The 24171-nt window shown below is 36.4% G+C and overlaps 1 long non-coding RNA gene across 6 annotated transcripts in view; it reads left to right on the forward strand.

Annotated features, from left to right (window-relative positions):
• The window catches only part of LOC106015519 (uncharacterized), a 302586-nt gene that overhangs the window by 58289 nt on the left and 220126 nt on the right, over window positions 1–24171 (forward strand). For all 6 annotated transcript variants that reach the window (XR_011806842.1, XR_011806844.1, XR_011806839.1 and 3 more), the window contains exon 3: window positions 4349–4461. This is a non-coding gene — a long non-coding RNA (uncharacterized lncRNA). The remainder of the gene's footprint in view (window positions 1–4348; window positions 4462–24171) is intronic.

Raw genomic sequence — 24171 nt, forward strand, 5'->3', positions numbered from 1 at the left:
CCTCTAGCATGAGAGATCTTTTTTTCTGTAATGAGCAAAACAGGGTAACTGAAAAAAGTAGGCTTTGGGGAGTTTCAGGTGTGATGCAGACAAGGACTGGCACTGCAGAGATTTTTCACAGAATCACATAATTGAAGGGGTTGGAAGGGACCTCAAAAGATCATCAGGTCCAACCCCCCTGCCAAAGCAAGTCCTTAGAGCAGGCTGTCCAGGTAGGCATCCAGACAGGCCTTAAATGTCTCCAGAGAAGGAGACTCCACAACCTCCCTGGGCAGCCTGTTCCAGTGCTCCATCACCCTCACTGTGAAGTTCTTTTGCGTGTTGGTGCGGAACTTCCTGTGCTCTATCTTGTGACCATTACTCCTTGTCCTGTCCCCGCAAACAACTGAAAAGAGGTTGGCCAAATCTCTCTGTCTCCCATACCTCAGGTATTTATACACATTGATGAGATCCTCTCTCAGTCTTTCTCCAGGCTGAACAGACCTAGGTCTCTCAGCCTTTCCTCACAGGGAAGATGCTTCATGCCCCGTATCATCTTCGTGGCCCTCTGCTGGACTCTTTCCAGGAGATCCCTGTCTTTTTGTACTAGGGAGCCCAGAACTGGACACAGTACTCCAGGCGAGGCCTGACCAGGGCAGAGTAGAGAGGGAGGATCACCTCCCTTGCTCTGCTGACCACACTCCTTTTAATGCACTCCAGGATCCCATTGTCCCTCTTGGCCATGAGGGCACACTGCTTGCCCTATCATCTACCTGGACGCCCAGGTTTTGTATTAGCTTCTGGACAGAAAACATCTACTAAGGTTTGCTGTTTTTGTTGTTGTTGTTTTTTAGTTGGTTGGTTAGTTGGTTTTTTGCTTACTTACAAGTTATGTCACTGCTGCCTATATTCCACACTCCCCACACCCTTGAAACTTTTTATTAGTAATTTTCTATGCCCACTATAGAACTTCAATATGCATTCAGTATAAGGACTTGACAAAGTCACTTGTCATGTAAATCAGATACAGCTGTTTCTTAAATCCAGTCGTTCTTGTCATTTTGTTTGCCACTAATTACTTTGTTTACATGAAATACTGTATTCTGACATTGTGTCCCTAAGTACACTAAGAAAGTGTTTCTATTAGCTTTCTATTATTTTTTTTCTTTTTTCTTTTTTTTTTTTTCTGCTTGTCTTTCTTTTGTCTAAATAAGTGATGTAGGAATTGCATTTTCTTTACTTTTCATCATCAGTATTTCCACTGATTTAAGAAACTTTTTGGTCTATACATTCTTCTTTGCGTCCCTTGATGTCTGCCTCTGGAGGTTTGAGATCAGGAATCTCTCATGCATTCTGGAGTCTTGTTGATTACAAGCTATGACACCCAAAGTTCGTGTTCTGATTGTAATTTCTCCTCTCCATCTGCTCCTGCTCCTTGGGAGATATGTATCTATTTCTGTCATTTAATCTTTTTTTTTTTTTTTTTTTTGTAACAATTAGTCAAAGAATTAACGTAAGTGATCTTTTTTCAACAAACTACCTCAATCTCCGTCAGAGGCCTTCTTGTCTCCAGCTGCAACATAGGCCCAGAGTATTTTTTTATTTTTTTAATGTCTTGCACCTTTGAAAAGGTGGGGTTTAATTTATGTATTTGTTCTGTGTCACTTAAGTCTGTTACGTAATATCTTTTGCAAGGTCATCTTGTCCTATTCCTGGCCTCAGTACAGTAAAACACTTAAGCACATCTTTATCTTTTCCCAAGTAAGTACTCCTATTGTCTCTGACATTTTGTTGCCTTCCTGTGAAAAGGTATCTACTTCCTGAATAAAATTTGGTTTATTTGGCAGATTCAGCTACATGCTGTCTTCCTCTTGCAAACAGAGAATTTCTTAATCTTGAAGAGTATCTGTTATGAGAAAAGCAAATTGATTTCTATGTGGTCAAGTTTCTTCTCTGAGAATAGAAATGGGTGAGTCAGACTACACAGAAATCAAAGTCTGATGAGAGCATGACTTTGCTCTGCTTGTAGTAGTAATCTGTCTCACAAGCTACTGAATTCTTTTGCGCTGTACACTTCATGTCCTAATTTGGTGTGATATTTTTTTTTCCTTGTAAACTTTTCATTCCAAATGTTATATTTTCACTGCAATGAAAGTGAGGCATAGTATGAAATTTCAGATGCAAGAGCGGGTTTTATGTCAGCTTTCCCCTGAACTTACATACCGTAGTCTTCTGTAAGATTTTTTAAAACCAGAAGAAAATTTCCTATTCTTCTCCATTTCCCATGCCTTTTGGGGCAACAGTGTCTGTTTCCCATACTATGTAGGGTCAGTTCATGTTGTCTGTCCTCTAAACTGATTTGTTTTTGTAAAAACGATGGTAAAATATTAAACAATTGTAAGATTAATCAATTTATGGAGCTTAACGGCCTTTGTATAATCTAAAGATTAGTTTTTCACCATGTATTTCACAGTTCAAAGATGGTTTTGCAATGTTTTTATCTTTTCTCCTAAAATAGTAAAGTATGAAACAAACCCATTCTGAATGAAGGTGGATGAAAAACTAACACTTGTATTTATAGCATAACTATTTTAAAGATTTTCTATTGGCTTATGGACTTTAATTTAGCTTTAGAAGCTGGTGAGAGAAACATTACCAGCTATGTTATTTTCTGGATAAGCAGAGACATGGAAGAGCATGTGCTAGCTAACGTTTACAAATGCAAGTGTGCGATATTCACCAGATAATCTAGGTTAAGACATCTGGTCATCTTGTACTTCCCAGTGTGGTTTTGCTATTCAGCTCTGGTAGTGTTGCAGGTATCTCCTCCAAAGCTGTAAAATTCTGCACAAAGTGCAAGGGAAGAAAAAACTGGCCCCAGAAGAGGAAGAAAAGAACGTGTCAGATTTTTTCACAATACTATACTAGTTTGAATAATAGTTTTGCTTATGTTGAAGTAACTTAGAATGAACTTTAAATTAAAAGAAATATATGTGTGGTTTTTTTCTTCATCATTGTATGTCCTGATAACATAATGATTAGTACGAGTTCCTAATAAACAGTGATTTGTTTATGATATCTATTGACCCTTTAAAACATTTTTAATTAGGTAAATGGGATACCAACTGTATTAATGAACCTTTAGGACAAATTGTCATCAGCCTATGACATTCTCAGTTCCCATTGTTCCCACTATGTCACTTAAACACCTGTCAGAGGTTTTGGTTAAGGATCACGAATTAAAACACCCTATTGATTCAGGCACATTTCCAGAATCCAGAACTCTGCAAGAATGTTGTGTCACTTTGAATGATAAAGAATGCCAACTGTATTTAGTTTCTGTGAGCAGTCCTTGCCAGGGTGTGAGTAATGCCATGTTGTACATTCTGCATTTTGTGTTCCAAATTCCATGCTCTGCGTTCATTGTTCCAAGTCATGAATTCTGGACATGATGCAGTTGAAATAAATTGTACGTAGTTTCATTACCTTTTTTTCCCCTGGTGATTCTCGACTAGAAGACCAAGTTAATTTCAATTAAACACACAATCAGTTCAGTACAATCAAGAAGAAAATTGCATTTTTCTAACTGTGCCACAATTCCAGTTTTGATACAAGATAAAGGTGAACTCTTAAAAGCTTTGAATAAGAATTAATGCAAAGCTTAGCATAAAACCTGCCCTAAGTATGACTCTGATACAATACCATCTGGGCTTCAGTAAACCCACAAGTGTAAATATCATAAATTAGTGTTTGAAATTTCTGAAGTAATCTTATAAACCCTCTTATTAAATAACTTGGCTGTGAACATTCCATCAGTTTAAATGATAGCACAAAAGGTCCTACTGCTATAAAACAAACTATTTTGGCTTGCTTCTTGGGTGGCTGCTTATTGTTTTACAAGACAATAGGAATTGTCGTAGTGTTTTGGATTATTTTCATAAATTTATTGAATATTTATTGTCAGGATTACTCCAGTTTTGTATTTTGAAGCTTGATACAACTTACATTTTTAAGAAATCCTCTGGTATTTTTCCAGTTTTCCATGACTTTTCCTAACCACTCTCTTTCAAAATCCTTTTAATTTTTATTTGTGAACTGAATAAACAATCTGGAAGTCATTGATAGACAATAAAAATGGAACCCCACAATGCTATTAAAAAAAAAAAAGGGGGGGGGGGTGGGCGACAGACACTATTATCTTGTCTACGTTTGACATACTTTTCTAAAATTTCCCACAATTACTGGCTCAATTTCAGCTCTGCTGGTGGTAGAAAATTTAGAAGTGCTAGTAGACACAAGGCACTGATGTGAGCTGGTGTTTCGGATCATCCATTGTTATTTATAACTATTTATTTCTTGTGTGTTACAGCTTCCAGGAGTCAGAGTCATGGATTAGTATCCCATTGAGCTAGGCACGAGGCCTGTTTTGGAGAATGAGGCTGCTCCTACCACACTGATTAAAATGTGACAGTTAAAAGTCAGGTGAGCAATCAATCTGAAAATGTCTCTTTAGTAAATAGAAACACAGAGGCAATTGATACGACTCCCAGAATATTAAACTACTAGCTCTTGTGTTTACAACAGCTTCCAGAGCAAGGTTTTCCTTCTTTTCCACTGTAAGAACAAGTCAGTTTTTGTTGTTTGATCCTACTCTCCACTACAAAAGAAGTACTTCAGAAGTGTGTTAAAATGTGTGTATATATAATATGTTAGGGGTAGAAACAGTGAACACTCATAATGCAAGGCTTAACGTAGTATGTTGCTTTTGTTTCCTAACAGCATATGCAGCAATAACTTGTTCTTTATGTGTCTGCATGCAGGTTACTGGAGAGCACGAGAAAATAACTTGCAAGTAGTTTTTATAGTTTTGTAAAAATTTCTATTATACAAATATATCACTATACACATCTCCCTATTCTATAATTTGGCAGTGCAACTTCACCCTTAGGTGACTAGAGGTGACTAGATTCAGTAGACACATAAAAGTTAAGGAAATATTTGGAATCATATTTATCATTAAGTTTTCAGTAGCACATAATTGTCTATTTCGAGAGAAATCAGCATGTTTTGACTGATTGGAGATCAAGCTGTAGCTTTAAAACTTGTTCAAGTTTCTCTATGATTATTTTTAACCAGAAAAAGATATTCCAGAACATTACTCAAATGCAGCCTTGTTTCAGAAGTTCTGTAATTGCCCTATTAATACAGACACTTGTACCAGAATAAACATGTTTTTACCTCTGTAGTTTATTCCTTTAAGAAAAAAAGGCAGTTCATTTCCTGTGTTTGTAGAAATAGATGAGGTTTTAATAACTATGATATGCCAATAACTGGTGGACATACTGAAGTAAAATTTTGTCTAAAAACTTATCTGGTAGCAAACTAGAATTGCATGCTGAATGAAATTAGTACAGTATAAACTACTGGCCTGGAGCATCTTTACTTATGCTGAATTATGTTAGTTCTTGATAATGCTTTGATTGTTTCTGCTTCAACACCAAATGGAGCTTTGCTGGGAATTCACCATGTTGAGTAGTGGGGTTAACATTTATTTATGTACTGAAGTCATTTCCTGAAGATATTTTTGAACACTTTGTTGTTATTTTATCAACTTTCCATTGTATCATCATGATATTTTTGGTTAGGGAGGTGACATGTCACAAAAAGAAAAGAAGTGTGAATTTGAGTCTGACTGATGAACTCTAATTTTTAATTTTTGCACATTACCAGTATTCCTTACATGTTAATATTTCTTGGTGCCAATTTCTTAATTGACAAACTGCTTTTATTTCATTCCCAATTGTTTCATAGCAAGTTAAGACAAAAGAGAGGAGAGCCCTTACTAGGTGTCTTGAGAGAGGCACAGCAACTGAGATATCCAGATGACCTCTGTAGAAGTGACATTTAGAAGTTCTGTGCTGGGAGAGGTTTACAGAGCTGTAGCAGCCTCGTCTCACAACCCATTGGGGATCTCTCAGTTTTAGGTGACTTTCCCACTGACTTTTGTTAGAACTATTCTCCATCTTTGTTTTGTTCAGTGCCGCACAGAACAAGAATTCTCCCCCCCCCTTTTTTTTTTTTACTTCCTTGTGACAACACCAATGGAGAGTTGAAACTATTTCTCTTCCTTCCTTGCAAAGCATTTTGATATAATATTTCCATTTTGTCGCTTATTTTAATATATATCTGGCTACATACATTTTTTTTCTTTGGCTTTCTGAGGGTGCCATTAATAAAGCATTACACATTATACTATGAGAAATACTGATTTCACAGTGATCTTACTAGAATTAAGTTTTTGTTTGTTTGTTTTTGATAAAACATCATTGGGTATTATTATAGATGGTAGAGTTGGAACAGAGACCCCCAGATGAAGACCTATTTTGCTCCTTCTCAAATCTAGCTAGTTGAAGACACAGCTGCCAGGCCCTCATGATCATTCCAACTTAAAACTTCACAGTACAATAGATCACGTGACAAGAAAATAACTCTGCAGCTGCATTGCAGTCCCATCTTGTCCCCATGTTGAATCTAAGGAGAGATGATAGGAACACTAGCTCAATCAAATGACATTACACTAGGATTTGCAAAGAAAAAAAAAAAAAGAAATAGAAGTTCACTAATCCATTACTGTGGGATGTTTAATATTTCTTGGCTAGAAATGCTTTAAAACAGGGATAAGAAAAAGATGAATATGAAAACTTTCTGGAAAAGATCCAGGAAGCCAGGTATCATTATGCTTGCCTTTAGTGATGAAGCATTTTAGAGACAGGTCAAATTTCTCCTAGAATTAATTGCATTAGTGGTCACAAAACATCTGGAAAAAAAAACAGTATATCTAGGAACACCCTGAACAGCCTTTTTTCAGAAGGTGTGTCTGCATAGCATGGTTTGGTATTTTCCTATACACAAACACATATTCTGTTTGTTTTTGTTTTGTTTTGGTTTGGTTTTTTTCAAAGCAGTATCTGGACTTGGGCAGGAGGTGTAAAAAGGTATTCGACAGTGTGGTCCATTTTTATATAGCACTGATACTGTCAGAGAAAAAGGATGGCTTTGAATGGAGAAATGATGTCATATCTGATTACAGGTCATTTGTCATGGGAAAGGATTTCTAGTGTAGACAGGTCAAACAAAAAGATTTCTGAAAATCTACGTTGTGGTTTCTACCTTGAATGATTTACTGTTAGCAGATGAGCTATAAGTAGGTCAACATTGGAAGGGTTTTTTTTGGTTGGTTGGTTATTTTTTGTATTTCTGGGTAATTCTTGTTCAATTTGTGAATCAGTTATTTTGTTTTCCTTAGGCAGAAAGAGACTGCAGTGGAATACTCCATTTAGCTTTACTACAGAAGTCAGCTCAAAATACAGTGCTCTTTGGGTCAGAAAGAGTGGAACTTACATATGTTATTTTACACAATGTTTCATGCTTTATGTTGTTCTTGTATTAGAGTATTGGAGCTAGAAGCTCTGCACCTGAAATAACCTTTGTTATGCTGTGTAATGAAAATCACTTTACTTGTGAAGTTAATTTGCAATAGGTAAAGTTGTATACTAGAAAAACAGTGTTTATATTGGCTTGCTCTTGCATTTTCATTGGGTATTGGATGAGAAAGGTGGCAAGAGTTTGACTGTTGCAGCAAAACTTGTAATCCATCCAAGAACTAGTTGGACTTCCTGGTGTCTAAATTTAGCTTTGAAAGAGGGTCCCAATTTTTGCAAGGAATTATGTGGTTGCATGTAAGAATTGCTGGGTGTGGGCTCACCATCTCCGCACTTGCTCAATGTATTTATACTCAGTGTAGGTTTCTGTTCGTATCTTTCCTATGCTCATCTTCAATTCAGGGGTAGCAAATGCTTAGGATGGAGCTTAGCACTAAACAGCCGCTTTTAAACCATTATGCTGAGTTGGAATCTGTTTCTTCTGTATTGTCTGCCTCTTCAGCCTTATGCTGCTACTAGGATTATGCAACCTTGTTCCCTGATGCTTTGGGTCAGGTAACTGATTTTTTTTTAAAAAAAAAAAAAAAAAAAAAAAAGGGTGCTGAGCTCTGTGGGTTAAGTAATGTTTTTTGTTTGTTTGTTTTTGTTTTGTTTTGCTTTCAAGTACAAAGGAAATGTTAGGAGAGGAAGTATTAATTTAAAATTTCCGGATATGTCCCTCTTGCAAACATGACTGGTGCTATTGTTAGGACAGTCTGCCTCCTGTTATATTTGTACTTCTGCAAGTCCAAGAAGGAAGAACAAATCTGGCATGTAAAAACTGTGTGGAAGTGTACTTAGATGAGAAATTATACTTTCTTAACAATGATGGGCTTGATAGCCATGTCACCTTTTTTGTCAATTAAGGTGAAGTATAAAGTTTAAAGATGAAGTTTAAAGTATAATATTCTTAACTGAGGAGTGTGATTCAATGAAAGAATTTGTTTTAAAAGTATTTCCTCACATGTAATGTTTCTTGGTAAATACTAAATATTCTAGAAATATGACAATTTAAATGAGTACTTGTGTACCACCTACTATAACCAAGTGACTACTGGGTACCGACAGGTCCCTTTAACCTGAGTGGACAGATTTTTGTTGGCAGTACTATTGACATGTCTTTGTGCTTTATTGCCTTGCCACTCTTAAATAATAGTTTCAGACATTTAAAGCTCCACTCTGTGCCTTACAAAGGCAAACAATACCTGTCTAATTTTGTGTTGAAGTCCCCATTTGTTGCATTCATTTTGTGATATTACTTTTAATAGCAATAGGCATAGTTCAGGATGCACTCTGTCACCACTTAAGATGGAGACAGAAACCACAGCACCATCTTCACCGTAAGCAAAACTCCTTTCACATCTATCAAGTGTCTGAGCAGACAAAAGAGCTTTGATCACTTTCAGTCTCATTTAACAAGAGACTTGTTTTAATTATAGAATGCTTTAGCTATTACTACACATTTGCCTGGCACAGTTGGCATATGACATCATTTTACAAAAGCTTGGGTTTCTTTAGAGCATTCCAGCCTTAGGCTGCTGTTCTTAGAACTGTAGAAGGAACATTATTTTTTCACCAACTGAAGAAGGTATCTTTAAGTTAGAGCCAATAAAAATAATTTGATAATGCAGAGCTATTCCCAAGTAATGACCACAAAGCAGCAGTCACCTAATGAAGACTTATTCATATTCACCTCTGCTGTATTTCCAGTAACCTCATGACAATGCCAAAAACTTTCCCATTCTTTCATGCTGGAAAAAGTAGGATAGAATTTCTGAATTTCTGGTAGTTCCACACCCCCCCCCCCCCCCCCCCCCAATTTCACTTATAAAAACATATTGTTCTTAGAAAAAAAATGCAGGGGAATGTTTTTCTTTCTTGTATATGCTCTATAGAATGTTTACCATAGATTATACTCTGCATAGAATGTACACTTTAGATTAAATGCCATGGAAGTTCAATATAATATAAAAAAAAAGTCATTTATGTAATTAATGTCATTTATGTAATTAATAATGAAGACACAAGTAAGACTTGATGTCTGAGTTTGACATGCATATTTTATATACAAACACAGAAGCAATATCTTATGTCACTGATATCTACTAGCATTTTTTTTATTTCTTGAAGCAAGGTATGGTGAAATAAGTCTAGGTAATTAAATTTTAGTGATTCTTTAGGAGAGCAGAATAGGAAGGGTATTCTCAATGCCATTTATGTAATGAGCATATATTCTATGCCTGTCCCAGTATTTGGGCTTGTTTGCTTTTGTCTCCAATCAGTTTTGTGGCTTGAAGAAAAAGATAACCTTAGCTTAATGAGATGTAAAGCATTCTTTTTTTTTTTTTTTTTTCCTTCACACAGAACAGTGTGTTTAAAATTTAGCATAATGTAGCTACAATATTATGACAGTGGCTGTCTGAAGTTAGTTTTATCACAACCTCACAAGTTCATTGAGTTTTCAGAAACAGACTGCTTAACTAAAATTTTACAACTTGGTCTTTGTCCACTTTCAATTTTTTCTTCAGTTTTTAGGGTGATTGAGTTTGGGTTTGGATGTTTTGACATCATCAACATAGAGTGCTTGTTAAAAATAAACAAATATAGATGTTCCTCTATGAATCTTGATATTTCTACATTACTGTGAGGCCTCAGATCTGATTTCATTGACTACATAAGTTCAGGGTCAGACAGGGATAATTAATAATCTAGGCATAGGGTGTTTTTAGTAGCATTGTAAATATTTTTGTCATGTATTTATATAAATTCAAATTTCTTACTTCCCCAATTGCATAAGTGAAACATTGTATGTAGGAATGACTTGTAATTTTTACAGTATAAATCCTATTACAGAGCATTATGTATTGCATATATGCATCCCTGCCTGGAAGCTTTTCGGTTGTCTATAAGATAAGTTTTTCTCTTTGCTAATTTCAATGTAGGTAGACCGTATTTTTATTTTATGGCAAAACCAATACAGCTTAGTAAGACTGGTGTATATTTATATTAATTTTCTTCAGAAAGCTTGTCAGTTCACCACCATCTGGTCACTTTTCTCGTGGTAGTCTCAGCAGTTATTTAGTTTATTCAATTAGTAGTTGCTAATACTAAGTATTTGACATAAGAAGCCTCATTTTCTCAGAACCATTAAGCAAATAATCTGATCTGCGTGAATTTCTGAAATCTTAATATATCATCAAATCCTGTATTCTGATGACATTTGATCCAATCTTTAGCACACATGACTTCGCTTACTTGTGTGAAGATGCCTATGTGTTTCCCTGTTTTTATGTACATAATTCAAAAAGCTACAGCCTTTTGACTATATTAAGCACATTACAGAAGTTATAACTTATGATTTATTAAATCAGTGCATAGGTTGTGTATTTCCACCCCAGGCACTAGAGTTGGCACCTAGAGTCCAAAACCTCATTAAGTTGGATGAGTGTGAATGCTATTCAATACCATTTCACATTTGGCAGTTTTAGCCTTCTGTTTTTACAAGGTTGAATAACATTTTGTTTTCTTAAGCTTTGGATTTGCATGCCTTCAGAAAGAGAACCTCATTTTCTATTTTAGAAAAATCTCTCTGCAGTGTCTACAGGGAGCATCTACATGACAAAAAATTAAACAGTGGAACTGTAGTCATCTTTATCACACTAATCCTTCCCCAGGGATTAGACTGTATTTATTCTAGTGTCTGAAGTCTTTCAGCATATTTAACATGAGTAGATTCATATTATCTTTAATTATGTTATTTAAGCCCTGTTCAATTTAATGCTCAGATAAGTCATGTTCTTCAGGAACCATTTATATGTCCAGGGTGAGAAGTTAGTAGGATAACGTCACTGACAGTCATAGGAGATCTGATTTAGCTCTATTAGCGTGACATATTGAAACCTCATTAAATTTCTCTGTTATATCCAGGGATGCCAGCACTGTCAGTTGGTGAAAGCTGCATGCTGTAACCAGCTGTGTTTTTTAATTCAGGGAGGCCTTAGCACAGGAATGAGACACAAACGTGAGCCTCCTATCCTGTTTGTGTTCACATCATAGCTCCAGAAGGTTGGTGGAGGGTTACTGTGATGACATTTTGGAAGGGCTACCTGCATTTCAGGTGGCCTCCCTAAGGTGCTGATAGGCTTTTATTCCTCCAACAAATCTGAGACAGGTGCTGTGTGTTTCACATAATTAGCTGTTTTGAAATATTTTACGAAAGTATCATAATTTTAAAAAAACAACAACTGTGTTCTCTAAGTGGTATTATTAATGCATAAGTAGCATTTTGTAAACATTAAGAGTTTTGGTTTATAGGTATGAAATATACCCTGTGTCCAATATGGTTTAATTCAGCTTATTCTGGAATGGCAAAAATCTTGTCAGTGTTCATCCTGAATTAATCACTTCCCATATTTCTCCTGGGAAGCAGTGGTGCAGGAATTCGCTCTAGGAATAAGGAGGAAAAGAAACCATTAAAGGACTCCATCGGGTAAGTGTGCAGGGGTTCTGGATTAATCTGAATGGACACTAATTGGCCTGAAATGTTCAGCTACATTCTCTTCATGCCATTTTACAAGCAATAAACTTGGGGGCTGAGCTGAGCGACTGGAGAAGGAAAGGAAGACAAAGCAAAAAAACTGCAAACCACATTTCTGTGTTTTTTCTCGAGCTCCCTGCCGTTCCTTTGGGTTGGCACAAGTCCTCTGTCTCTCTCACTCATTGTAACCACTCTTCTTCCTGGAGGATGAGGAGCCAGCATAGGCTTTGCTGCTTTTCATTAGCGCCCGCTCTGGAATGCCTTTGAACTCTGGCAGGGGCACTTTCATAGGGACACTGTGAGGAAGAGGGCTAGCATGGGTACAGGTCTAGTCTGGCACTTGTGAGAGACTCCAGAGTGCACCTTCTCACAGAGGTTGTATTTATTTTGTGCAGAAAGGGAACCAAACCACAGATTTTTAGAAATGTGACCAAAATATTTGCATATGTAGCTGACTTTAAAATTATGATTTGTCAAGGCTGCTGTTAATGGGAGCATATATTTCAAAGAATGCAGAGCTGGAACATGTTCCTCCTTCTCAGTAAGATTATCTTGGGTTTTAATCTGAGAAATGATGTAGCTAGTGCAATAGCAGATGTAGCTGGTGCAAGAGGAGAGGTATCTGTTCAGAACATGGAAGGTTCGCATCTCCCATCTGTGAGGTGTTGGGTAAGTCCTCACATCATTGTACCCTTTTCTTTTCTTTTTTTTTTTTTTTTTTTATTTTTTTTTGGGGGGGTGGAGCTATTCTGCTTCACAGGCAAAATACATTTTGTTGGAAAGCTATACCTGGATCTTGCACAGGACTTTGTCAAGTCATTCCCTAACTCCACTAGTATATAATGATCTGAAATTGAAAAAATGTATAACAAAGTTGAAAAAATATTTACCTTAGAATAGCAAATCTGATGTACGATCCTCTTCATCACTTTTTTTCATACCTCAGTAGACATGAGCCACAACTGACCTAGGATGGTATGCACACTAGATGCAGCATGATGCCACTTACAAACGCCATCCTAATTCTTCCCACCAGTTAGCTAGTGGGGTTACGCTTTCTGCAGTGAAAATCCTTTCTTCTCAGCCCATAACATCATAACTCTACAGCCTGTGATTGTATTTCTAGCTTGGTTTCTGGCAACTCAGCAGGCTCTGCAAATGAGACATTACGCAGTGCAGATCTGCACCAAAAGAACTGAGTCTCATCATATGCAGTATCCTTATAGGTCTTCTACACCTTGTGGGAATGCCTCTTTATTGCTTTCTAGTTTTTAGCCTCCATTCTCAAGAAAAGGAATTTTAGAGGAGGACTCTTTTTCTTCCTGAGAAAAATTATGATTTTACTTCAAAAAGAAATTGTAATAAAAGCAGATCTCACTCCTTTCAGATTGAAGACCCACGTTGAAAGATTCACAGGATTATAAGTAAATTTTGCAAGATTGTTAGAAAATTGCCATTTTTGTCCAGTGGTAGACTACTGCTTTTTTTAATCACTGTCTTCGGTTTGCTAGCAGACCAAGATATTATCAGGTTCTTACTGTGGGATTGTGTTTTGGTTTTTGTTTTTGTTTTTGGCTAATAATTACAGAATTTTGGGGTTAAAAGGGAGAAGAGATCACCTAGTCTATCTCCCTGCCCCAAGACAGAATGAGCTAATCCTGACAGATGTTTGTTTAACCTGTTCCAAAACTTAGAGTAATTCTTTAAGGCCCCTAGGCAATATATTACAGAGCTTCACTGCCCTTACTCCTGGGTATTTTTCACTAACATTTAAAAAACTTCTTTTCTGCCATTAATCCCATCACTTCTTGTCACTATGGATATGAGAAGCAGATTGCTAGCTTGCCCTTTGCAGTAGTATTTCTTTTTTTTAACTTAAAAATCATATACTGTCTCTTCTGTTGTATTTTGTCTAGAGAAAGTTCCAGTTCTTTCAGGCTTCCCTTGTAGTTAATGTTTTCTACAGATCATTCATATTGTTATCACATAGAACTGTAAACACTTTTTAGGCAATTCATGAGTTCCCCTTCCTCCCCTCTCCCCACACACACACCTTTCTATTTGGTCAGAATTTTTTCTAATAATCAGTTTGAATGCATTTTTCTCTCCTAGAAAATCAATTCTTCTAAAACTCCCATTCACACTTGGCCTGTGATTACATGATTACAATGATGGATAAAGACAACAGTGCCTTTTTTTGTTAAGAGACACCACTGGAGGCAGTGACAAGTATTTTTCATCAATATTTACTTAAGTCCAGTCTTGGGATCAGATGCTGAACTAAACAACGTGACCAAAAATCATCCGTATTTTTCAGTGATATTTTCCTGTGGACTATATGAAAATTCTAGGACGTATTTTTTCCTAAAGTTTTCAAAGCACAGCAAGGCACATTGGGAACATTGGAAGACCTACAGAATATTCCTTTTGTACTAAATTTATAAACAGACATCTGCACTGTTGATGGTCAAATAGCATTTTCCATTCAGTGGTAGAGCCAGCTAATGCTGTCGGTCAGGAGAAACCCTGGCAGACACCCTATATGGAAATAATTGTATCCCAGCTAAAAATGGAGGGACTTGTGGCCATTGCATATGCATCCATGGAAGCTAAGCATTTATAGATATCAGAGGGACTGTGAACAACTTGTAATTTTGGTAAAATCTTTAACAAGCATTCATCCTAGCAGTAGTCTTAAATTTCTATGACTGTCTGTCCAAAAATATGTCTCTTGGGGAAAATAGTGTTTTGTTTTTTATTCTTAAATTTGGAGTGAAGAGTTCAGTTATTTGTGAAACTGTTATTAAGTCATCATGTCTTAAGAGTTAAATGATTTAAAGCACTTTACTGTAGCAGAACTTTTTATTTGCACCAACCCCGTCTTCCTTGAAAACAAAAACAATCCAGCTGGGAATCCAGCTTCTAAGCAAATGTTCCTCAATACAGAAGAATTCTTTTTGCTATTACTGCATCTTAAGAAATGCTGTTCTTCTTTGGTTTGGTGTTTTGTTTGTGTTTTGTTTGTTTGTTTGTTTGTTTTGGGGGTTGTTGTTTGTTTGGCTTTTTGTTTTTGTCTGTCTTCCTTTTTGAGAATTTAGATGTTGTCACATTCAGGTCTCTGTCATTGTCCCCAGCTCATTTCTGGAAGGCTAAGTTTGAAAATGTGTGCACCTTGTCTAAAAAGCCAGCTGGGTTGCCACAAATAGTGCCTGTTCTATTTATGACTGCAAAGTAATTACAATGGAATTTAAAGACTCGGTTTATAGATCCAAGACGAGGATCTTCTGTGTACACTAAAAGGATGAATCCTTTCCAGACCACTTCTTATTTGGCTGAAGATGAACTCGAGGAAGCATTTTGGAGTGTCAGCCAAGGCTGCTTTTAGAAAGACCTGGGTGGGATTCATACTGTTGATATCCAAATAAAAAGAGGCCCTGATTTTAATCTCTGCATGGTTACTTTATTGTAGTTATGAAACCATGAATTAACTTTAAAGCTTTCAGGGATGAAAGGAGACATATAAGCAAGTGACTGTTATCTTTTTTAGATTCATGGGAAAATATTTTAACCAGTGTCCTAGTGGCTTTGTCTTGTGGACTTGCCTTTTGTTTATTCTGTTCTGTGTGGTATGTGTTTTAGTTCCTTTCCTATGAGAGCAAGAAACTAAACTGTGTGTGAGAGAGAACTACGTACAGGAATGGAAAGGAAGATGGGCACTGGTTTGGTGAGGCAGGATGGGTTAATCTGTTGTACTTCAGTGAAAGTGTAGTAAGTTATTCTCTGCTTAAGGTGAAGCTGAATATAACTCTTCCTGATAAACATTACTGAAAATTGTTTGTTTCTTTGTTTGTATTAACTCTTTTAGCTAAAGATTTGTTTTCAGAATTCAGTGAAGAGTAACAAACCAAATAGTAAAGAATAAATATGCAATTGTTATGAGAAGTTTTAGATTATCTAGAAACATTTTAGAATCAAAATACTGCTCTCTTCAGCTTCTTCAGACATCTCAGCAACCCTTCGCCCCACCCAGAAATTAGATGGATGTCAGCATAATTTGAAGGAAAAATATATTTCATTCTGTATGCAGTTTTAACATTTAAAAACAAACAAAGGTAACCTTGGGACAGGAGATGCTTCCAGAGTGTGTTACAAAGAAAAAAGTACATTCTCTAAGCACTGTTTTAAATGATTTGGAAATAAAGAGGTCTCTTGGCCTTCAAGCCAGAGCATATTTTATTGTCAAGACAAAATATATTTGGCTGCATGACTGTATTGCCAAGCAAAGGTTTATATTTTGTTTTCTAAAGACTAAGATATGCTGATATTCTCAAACATATAGTGACTGTCTCTTTCTGGTTTGCTTCTTATGTTAAAATCAAATGGTCTTCCCAGTTCTAAATGGAAAGCAAAACTGGGCCCAGCTAGTGACAACCCCATTAAGTAGTTAGTTGTGGCTTATAATGTGCAAACAGTACAGGGAAGGGAGAGACTGAGGCTACTATGAATTTCACCACTCAAAGAATATACACTGAAAAACAGGCTTGCTTCTTATCACCAGCATAGAAAATCAGATGCTTCAAAGTCCATTCTGCATTCTTTTCATTATGAAGTTATAATTCTTGAGCAGACGTGCATTATAACGATGTTATTAAAAAATGTACTTTGAAAATCAAATTCTTTGCTTAATTTAGCTCTCTTCATGAGTGAAGTATGAGCTATGCTTTCTTACTCCTTCCGCATGTTTAATCTTTCTTAGCTGATAAATGACAGTAGAAAAACTGTAACAAATATATTAGGGTTCCTATAGAATCAGACAGGGACAAATTAAAAAAAAAAAAAAAAGGCAAAAAACAAATGATGTGTCAAAAAGGTGGACTAAGTGGAGTTATGATATAAAGCTACTATCATACCTGTTGCAAAGAATAGCAGATCTTGAATAATGGGGTGGAGGGTGTTCATATATGTTTTGTAATGGTTGCATATGGCTGTGGTTCATGCTGGCAAATAGAAGTGGCACCATCTTTGTTGGGAAGCAAATGACTGTTTACACTTAGTCAGAGTCTAGCAAGAACTTGTGTTCATCCTGATGATCTCTGTGTTCCCAGCCCACACTGCTGTTCTTTTTTCTCCCTCCTCAAAGAGGAAAAAGGATGACCAAACTCCATATATCCTAGTGAGCCTCTCCAAATATTATTGCAACCGTGTTGGCAGAGGTGAGAATTGCTTTTTGGGTCAAAGGCTGATAGTTAAACAAATACAGTTATGCCACTGAAAGTGCCTATCAGTTGCTGGAGCACTGAAAATTTATTTGGGGGAAGGGGTTGGGGGGGGAGCAGGGAAGGATAAGACTAATAGCTCTTAATATTGTAAAATATGTAAAACTTTGTAGGATGCAAATAATTCTGGAATAAAGCACACTTGTGTATCTGTTCCATATGAAACTTGTTCTTGTTTACAGATCAGTGTGAGTTCAAGAATTTTTCAAACTCACTGGAGCCTTTTCTCCCCCTAAATCTAAATGACAGGACTCAGCTCCAATATTCTTCTCTCTCAGCATGGAAAAATGCTCACTGAAATCAGAAAATACATAAACTGGACTTCTAAAATGTAAAAAGATCTGAAAGTAGGAAGTACAACCATCACCCCTATTTGAGAGAAAAAGAAGTTTGCCCCTAAAAGCTTAGCTGAGGTTAAATCATCATTTACTTAATTCAGTTGACATTATTTAATGTTGGCAGCAGCATGTGTGTATGTACCACTGCCCTCCTAGTCAATGGAAGATGTCATAACCATTCAAGTGATTTATCAGTTTATAATTGTTATGCTCTGTAGTAGCTGGAGGCCAAGAGGAAGATAGTAGAGATTCTGCTTTAGCTCAAGTTTTCCCTGTGGAAACATCCCACAGAATGGTAGTAAGAATGAAATCAATGCTTTACTATGGAAATCTGATGGGATTCTCTCATCTAAAAAGTCTATATAATTTACTGGCTGTAATCATAATGCTTACATTTTAAAATACTTTGTAGACTAACACAGAATTGCACTTACTATGAGATGATTGAGAAACACTACAAATATTTTTTAAGGAGAGGATATCATTCACCATTAAATTCTATAGTATTTCTCTAAAACCATCCAAATACAGTATTCAAAATTATTACAGGCTGCAAGTTTGAGGTTTTACAAGGGCAATTGCACTACCATAATCTATCTCTGCCAAATAAAAGATTAGGCAAAAAGAACAGGACTAATCTAAAGCAATCTCAGCTCCATCTACCAAGCCACATGCACAAAAAACTAGGATTAGATGGGTTTATTCCTTGGCAGAGTTGTTTCTGTGTGTTATTCTCCTCTTTATTCCAAAACTGCTGCAGAATTCTGAAAGATTTCACTAACTGAAATCTCTTAAATCCACCTGTAGTTCTTTGGGTTGTAAATGTTACTTTCCAAATATGAACAGAGCGTTAACTGATTGAGGTCTGCCTGAGTCTGCAGATAGCTTGAGTCAGATCTCAAAGCTGCTTCCTTTCTGATACTGAAAAATGATGGTGCGCATGGCACTGCTCCCATTATTAATCACTTACTTAACTTGTGGCTAAAACAACAATTTGCATACTTCCCCCAGGGATTAAAATTCTCTCTCTTTTGAGTATAAAAATCTCCCTTCCCCCTCTTATCTGATCATACATACCCTTTGTCTAGCCTCTCAACTTCTGCACATTCTTAAAGGAAAAATCCACATTATGCGTTTGGATCTCTTTCTTTTGTACATTTTCTTTGGTACAAATTGATATGAAGAATTATAATAGCAGAATTGTCTTTATAAAATAAAATGTCAAATTTTCAGTCAGTACTATTTTTGAACATTATTTCTTTGAACAATTAGAATCAAGTCTTACAGAATTCAGTGGAGAAAGCTAATCTTTCCTGAAAGTATTTCATAGCTTACTCTTTTTTTTTCTTTTCTTTCATACCAAGGATTGCTTGGTGTACAAATCTGTGTAAACGGTTAGCATTATAAAAGGAACTGAGGAGGTTGACATGAAATATTGCTTGATATCTTCAGTCCAGCAAGTAGCAAGCTGAATTTCATGGGAAATAAAGCAAAAAAATTGTCTGGATTTTCTGAGTAAATGTGAGCATGTACACACTTCCAGTAGTCAGCAAGATAAAGTTTTTTTTTTTCTTTGTTTCAGTGTAGCTTTCTTTTTCTGTTTAGCTGAATGAACTGAACAACTACCTCTCTGGCACTGAGCTGTACCAGGGTATGGGTCTGTTCTTTTTTCCCTGCCTGATGTACTATACATGAAGTGTGTGCACACCTTTTGCACGGTTAGGCAATCTGTGTTTTAACAAAACTAACAAACTGGTTTTCAAAAGACAGCCTCAGAATACAGACATCATTACTGTTGTCATATTTCAGCTGGGAGCTCTGTGACAGAGGGTTTTTTAATATGGTTTCAAATCTCTTCATTACACAGTGAGTCTGATGCCCTGTTCTGAGTTGTAAGTTCTAACTGTGCTTGTTCTTGTACAAGTTATACTTTTACAAGCATATGTATACTTGTACAAGTTCTAACTGTACTTGGACAGGGAAGGGAAGGGATGCAAGTAGGTTCGTGCTTGTTTTGCGCCTCTTTGAAGTTTGCAGCTGTCTGCATAAGTACCCAGCTTTCACATGAAAGCAGAACAGCCTCAGGGACCTCCTTGGCCACTGCCATGGATGGAATGCAATGGCATTCAGGGAATTTGGTCTCTTGTCCTGGACAGGGAGCTTTGTAGAAGAGATGTTGAGGTACCTGTTATTACTTATAATGTTTTTTGGAAGATTTTAAATAAATTCTTTTGGGGCAGGCAATTTGCATCTGAAGTTGTTGTTCTGCTGCTCATGTGTTGTAAAAGGGCTGGGGCATTCAACGCAGAATTAAGCCCAACACATACTGGGACCATTACACATACTTCTATGCATAAGACAGGAACTCCTGGCAGACTGTATTTAAATTGGCAATGATTAAAGACTTATGCATAGGCTATATTTAAATCATATATCTATTTTTACTGTATGGATTTTACATCCTATGTTCCCTTACTTTCATTTAAATGCCAGTATAATAATAATAACAGTACAGGAGGCCACCAGATCTATGTAAGCAGCAAAGAGTTAAGAAGCAAAGACACTCAAACCGTGGGGAAAAACATAAAGACATGTTGTTGTAGTCTGATGAAGATTACCAGACCACCACAGAAAAGCCCCAAAGCATCCTTCAAACCTCAGGAAAAAATGCACTAAAAAGTTACCATGGGAACAACCAATTTAATGAACCAATAAAAAAAAGACAGCTATCTACACCTCAACCAAATTATACAAACAAACAATAAAAACAGAACTGTAAATCAGCTGAACTCTAAAACTACACAGGAAGTGGAAAAACCTAAAATATTAAACACAGAAAATAAGAAAAAAATCCAAAGCTAAGACAGAAAATACATATTCTTTATAGACAACAAACTTGAATATCATAGCAAGGCAAAATGCAAACCTAAGTAAATAGTTCTACCTAGATAAATGTTAACTTTTTTTTCTGTGAGTTACTTATGTTCATTACTATATTATCAGTGGACTTTGTGTAATCATACACAGGCAGTCTATTTCACCCACTGTACTAAAATCAGATTGTTATGTTGATTTCATAAGAGCAACTTTTGTCTAACATACTGGTGTTAATGAAGAACATTAGATATTAGTATCCAATCTCCTATCTGAAAACACAGAAGATAGTGTTTTGTTTGAGAGGTTGTCAATCTGTATCTCCTTAGACGTTCAGGTCCCTTTTCACTCAGGCTCTTCTGACATTTGCCTATTTGTTAAGAGCGAGCTATGTGAAACTGCTAAGTGGTGTCATGAGGTGACATTTATTTGACAAAACATAAGTACCTTAAAAAAAAAGTGTCTATTATTATTTGCAACGCCCAATTTTCTTAAGAGGTTAGAAAGAACAGTTCATTAGGACAAAAAGCTAATAACCTGTATCTGGAATAGTTTTTAAAGAACTCAGATGTGATAAAAAGATAAGTGAGATTAGGCCCCATAAGGTTAATTCTGAAGTTGAATGTATCTTGGAAGTGTTCTGTCTTCCTCTACCAAATGGTTTAATTTGCCAAACATTTATGGATATGTTCATAAAGTTTTATACTGTAAAAAAAAATATAAAATAAAATAATTTAAAAGTCTTAGCATACTTCAGTGTGTTGGAAGCATCCTTCTTTCTATTTTACTGATGAGATAAAAAGTAATTTCTCAAATTACTGGAGTCCATTAAGGAAGAACAAAACTGTGTGGTCCAAAATCTCAAAGGGATTCTGTTTTATGTTCGGGAAGCAGTTTGTTCATGTTCTCCCAGACAAATATTTGTTACTTAGCCATTAAATCAAAGATGGGTCCATGCTGCCAAATAGATTTGAATTCAAACCATTAGAGAATTTTAGGTTGTTCCCTTCCAGAGCTTTGATTTGTGCCCATCTCTAACTTAATGTGAGACTTTTAAACTTCCAATCACTTTACCAGCATTAGTTAACAGATGGAACTGTGTGAACATTGAATGGGGGGAGATGGGCCATTTTTGTTTGAAAGTTTCTATTAATTTTCTTTGGCCAGTCTTTGAGTTTGCCTCTTTCTACTTTTTGGCAAGGTCACGGTTCTCACAAATATTTGAACAAGCAGTTGAATTTGCATATGAGAGAACTTATAATGGAAGTGGTTTCTTCTACATTCTTTTGACTTGAAGCTAAGGACAAGTAAACTAATACAACACACATTGTACATTTGACTAATGGAAAAGATCTGTCTGCACTTAATCTGTTGTCTATAAGTTGCAAACACCTCTGTTAAGTGAACTGGAGAAACTGAACTTATTTCTGATCATTGTTCCTGCAGAAAGAGAGAATACATTCCTCAGATAAATCATTGATTAAAAAGAAATTTTACTTCTCTGAATCTCTATTTGGAAATTGGAAAACCACAGTCCTTGCTGATGTAAAGTAAAAATCCTTCTCTTTGTTTGGAGGCAATCAGTGATTTAAAATATACCTAGACACATCAAGTAAGAAGTTGGTGATTTGCTTTGGATACCAGTTAGTGTCTGTGCCACAGCTCGGAATACATTTCAATGTTTCTTGGGATCCAATCCTATGATAACATGCAGAGTTATTCCAAGCAGATCAGGGCCTCCCAGAATAGCCATTGAATATGTGAATCAGTGCAAAGGCTGAGATTTAGCTGCAAACTTAGTACATTTGCAGAGAATATTGTAGCTAGATTTTATTAAACTCATATCGCACAGGACCACTAGTAAGATATTTGAGGATTTTCTTGGGATGTCCCCATTTCTTTTCAGTCTTAAAAGCTGAAGTTGCAGCTATATGGGATATCTCATAAGAAGGGTGATTTAGAAGAGTGTTGGTGTTCATTTTAGTAGGAATCATCACATCCAGGGGGCTGGAGGTCCTGGAATGGATTTGGAAAAGAAAGGCAGAAAAGACTTTGATGGCTCAGTGCAAAAGGGCTTCTTTATACTCACTCTAGTGTCTGAGGGACTTATGGAGAAGCAGGAGAGTGGGAGAGCACAGATAATGAGTGAAAGCAAGATTTGAGAGACCAAGGAGGTATTTAGAGAAAAAAAAAAAAAATGCTGCTATCCATTCTTCTGCACTAATGTTTTTCAGTCTTGTGTTACCCTTTCCCTATACTTATCTTTTTTCATTTGCCTTTGTGTTTTTCATGTACTCCTTAATGTTCATATTGAGTAGGAGTCTTGTCAGTTTCCTTCTTAAAACAGTAGGAAGAGGAAACACTCTGAAAATGTCCTGTCATTCTCATGAAGTTTTGTTGTCCTTGCAGGTCAGTAGCTCATGTTTTTCCAGCTAGTCTGAGTAATGTGGATGGTCTGGCAAAGAGTTAGAAAAGGTTGTGTTGTAGCACTTTCTTTTCTTCATATGAATAGAGGAAGTCTACAGCCATTTGCAGCAAAATAATGCATACCTTTGCTATAACATCAGCAGCTTGAAATGAATTATCCGTGTTTCTATTATAGGGATATCCCTACTGGTGTTAAGAGAGAGAACTGAGAAAAAGACACATCCTCCTCATTCCCTCCCCCCATTTTCTCTCCATAGATTTTTAGCAGAAATAACATGTATTTTAAATGCCTTGTTCATAATTCATACTTTTTATTTTGTGCTCTTCTTATGTGGGGATTTGCCTATGTGCAAAGAACCTGACTTTTGACATGCTGAGGTTGACAGCTCACATGCAATCTTGCTATGCAATGAAAGGTCATAGATAAAGTTTTCTGTATTTCCAGTCGTCTCTTTGTGAAGTGCCTCAACTAGGTGATGTTATCACTTTGTTTACTATACCTTCTCATGTAATCAAGCACCATTTTCCTGAGAAAAGCCCAAGTTAGTTTTGAGACAGCTGTCTCTCCATCAAACAAGCCTGGTGTCCTAGTATCTAATTTGTTAGTTAAATTTTTACTCTATCTGCTGTCAACTGCAAAACTTTCCTCCCATACGTCTTTAACATCTCTAACATCTGTAACCTACTGATATAGCACCATGGTTATCATGGGGGAAGCTTTTTCCAGAAATTTAATACAGACAAATTAAATGACTGTCTTCTGGAACTGTAGAAGAAGAAATTTTTCCATGGCTAAAGATGCATAAGCACTGCATGTTCAACACCATGTGTTCACCATGTTCTGCTTTGTGAATGCGTGCTATGAAGCTATCTCTATTTGCAAAGTAAGCTCTTTTTGTCAAGAGATTAGTGACACTGGTCTTTCTTGGTATGCTACCAGAATTTTAACTGAAAAATGTGGCATACTCAATAGAAAAAAAAAAAAAATAAAGCAGCTGATCAGTAAAGATGTGTTTGTTGTGTGGCTTTTATGGCTTACTGTGTGGTTGCTAAGGAATGCCTCTTGGAAGATGGAGGCCAGGTTTGTGAAATTGAAGTTCTTTATCCATTACAGAGTTTGTTCCCTGCTTGTCTGCGTCAGTAGCACATAGTGAAACTCCAAGTTTTTCTAGTCCTCTTCATTACACGTGTTCTGACTGCTACTGAAAGAATTGCATGATTTTAAAACACAGGCTACAGTATAGAATCTCAAAATGTGA

Source organism: Anas platyrhynchos, chromosome 2, assembly GCF_047663525.1.
Source record: "Anas platyrhynchos isolate ZD024472 breed Pekin duck chromosome 2, IASCAAS_PekinDuck_T2T, whole genome shotgun sequence".
NCBI lineage: Eukaryota > Metazoa > Chordata > Aves > Anseriformes > Anatidae > Anas > Anas platyrhynchos.